The sequence below is a fragment of the Amblyomma americanum genome, chromosome 5, assembly GCF_052857255.1.
Source record: "Amblyomma americanum isolate KBUSLIRL-KWMA chromosome 5, ASM5285725v1, whole genome shotgun sequence".
NCBI classification, from domain to species: Eukaryota; Metazoa; Arthropoda; class Arachnida; order Ixodida; family Ixodidae; genus Amblyomma; species Amblyomma americanum.
Genome location: NC_135501.1, coordinates 104,984,649 through 104,987,498, shown reverse-complemented (window position 1 = coordinate 104,987,498; position 2,850 = coordinate 104,984,649).

Sequence of the window (2,850 nt, the reverse complement as noted above, 5' to 3'; positions counted from 1 at the left end):
GAGTGCCAAACGATAAGTCTGCTTTCTGTATTGTATATAGGTCCGCTTCTATACGGGTTATCACGACGTGTTGCTCGGAGCGTTTTACTCGGGAACGATAAGACGGCACGCGGCGATACCTGGTCAAAGCCGTTTTGAAGCCTGTCAACTGCATATATATCCAGCATAGTCCTTAGAGCGCCATATATGGGCTCTAATGTGCGGATGTTTGTAATATGCGTGTCCGGAAAACGAGACAAGTTGCATTTTCCGACAAGCTTCAAAGGAACCGAGGTTAGCGTAGTAAAAAAAAAAAAAAACATGTTTTGCGACTCGTAACTACGTGTGCACATCATACGTCGCGGTGATTAGTTCTGGAGGTTGCGGCAGCGATTGCTGAAACACACGTGAGAGTTTCCTGGTGACTGCAAGGACCGTGCAAGCCACCATTGTGTTGCGTTCTTATCAAAGGTATCAGTTTCTGCGAGGCAACATTGCTCTTTGATAAAGAACACGGTGACGAGGAGAAAGCGCGAAAGTACAAGACACAAAGGGAAATGTATTTCAATATCGTCCGTTGCTTTCCTCGCCTCAACAAAGGACCCAATTAATACATGACGAAAGGAGACAGTGACCGCAACCATGTAGCATTAAGGATGTCTTTTTTTTTCGTTTTCATCAATGAGAGATTGATAAAATCCGTGGATTGCTTGGTTGAGCGCCGGACACGAAATTCGAAGGTCATAGGTTCGGATCCCACCGGCGGCATGTGGTTGCTTTTTTTCTGTTTTTATTGATGTTCCATTGATGAAAACTACAAATTAAAAACAAACACCCCCATGCTCTTTGATTTCGCTGACTCTTGACACCCGTCATATATGTCATAAAGAGCACCTCTTTCCATTCCCCGTTGTCCACCCAATTAACAGATAGTCTACATGTTAAGCCGTGCCGCCTGGCTCACGGCAGTGCCAGCCTTTCACACACGCTGCCGCCCTCTAAACGTTAATGTTGTCAATTGTGAGATGCAGTGGCAGCCACGCTATTTTGGTGCCCAACTGAACGGGCACAGTCGGCCAATTTTGTGTGCAGGCTGGTGCAGGCCCCTTGCGCTGCTCACTGCTTGGATTTTTTGTTGTTTACCTATTGTTTTCTACGACTTCGGTAACAGAATAGAAGGAACAAAGACGAAAGAAGAAAACAAAAACCAAGACATTTTGGACGCGAAATTTTTTGGCACTTGGCGCGAATAAGATTGGTCGCTCGACTACAGTCATAGCGGCTTTCAAGGGCCTGAAAGTCCCGAGTTACGTGGCCAAGGGCCGAGACCTGTTCCAAGACACATTAGACCTCGGCTTCGCCCTCATCACAGACCCGACTGATCCTTCGAGGATTGGGAACTGTATGTCCAGGGGCACGACGCTGGACCTCCCGTTCGTGAAGAACGACGAGAAGGGAAATATTTTCTGGCGTAACACGGGGTTTGAGCTCGGTAGCGACCACTAAATCGTAGAGGTCATCATACTGGAGGAGATCAAGGCCATGGAGGACACCAGAAAACATAATTTTACGGATTGGGATGCCTTCCGCAGCCTGTTACCAACGGAGGTGGGGGAAATCGAGAACATAGAAGAATGGTCAGCCCACATCGTGGGGAAGATCAAGGAGGGGACCAAGATCATAGAAACGAATGAACAGGTCGACAAGGTTGACAACCACCAGGCGCACTTAATCGAAGCAAAGAAATCTATCCTAAACAGGTGCAAGAAGCAACGACTAAATCGGCGCCTAAGGAAGAGGGTGGCGGAACTGAATTACGCCATCGAAGCCCATTGTCGGGTGCTCTGCACGCAAGAGTGGAACGAAATCTGTAGGGGCGCGGACGGGCAAATGCATTGCGCTAAGACCTAGAACTTAAAGCGGCATGTGCTCGACGAGACTAAAACAAAATCCCACCAACGCGACCGCCACGCAAGGACCATTTACAGAGCAGTCAAGGAAAATGGGGAACCCGAAGTAATCAGTCGCATAGATGGCAAGACCTTCCGGTTACACCCACGGAAAGGCATCCCGAGTACAGCGGTAAAGCCAACGAGAAGCTCGACCGCGACATCAGCGTCGAGGAGGGGCGAGCGGCCCTGCACGAACTAAACAGGTCAGCGATCGGCCCGGATCACATCTCCAACAGAGCCCTTAAGAACCTCAGCGATGTAGCCATTAGGAACCTCACCGGTTATTACAACAAATGCTGGAGGGAGGGGTCACTGCCCCAGCAGTGGAAGACTGCCAAAACCACCCTCATCCCAAAACCAGGCAAGGCGCCGTACACGGAAAACCTACGGCCCATCTCGCTCACGTCCGGCGTGTGCAAGGTGTTGGAGCACGTCCTCATGTGTAGGTGGCAAGACTACCTGGAGGAGTCGGGACTTTATCCCACTACGATCATCATCGGGTTTCGGTGTTCACTGGGTACCCAAGACCAGATGATTCTGATGAAGAAATATATTATTGACGCTGGCACCCTAATGAAAAACAAAACCATCCTAGGGCTGGACCTGCAGAGCGCCTTCGACATCGTGAAGGACTCTGCGATCCTAGCCCAGGTGTCCAGACTCAACATGGGCGCACGAACATACAATTACATCAAGAACTTTCCGACGAGGCGGACTACCGAGCTATGTTCCGGTGACCTACGGCTCCAACCGAAAAGGCTCGGCAGTGTGGGGACCCCCCAGGTCTCGGTCATTTCGCCGTTGTTATTCAACCTCGTTATGATCGGGGTAGCCATGCGGCTCTCTCGAGTCGAGGGGATTCGGCACACCATCTACGCCGATGACATCACGCTGTGGGTTCCGGGAGGCAGCGATGGCC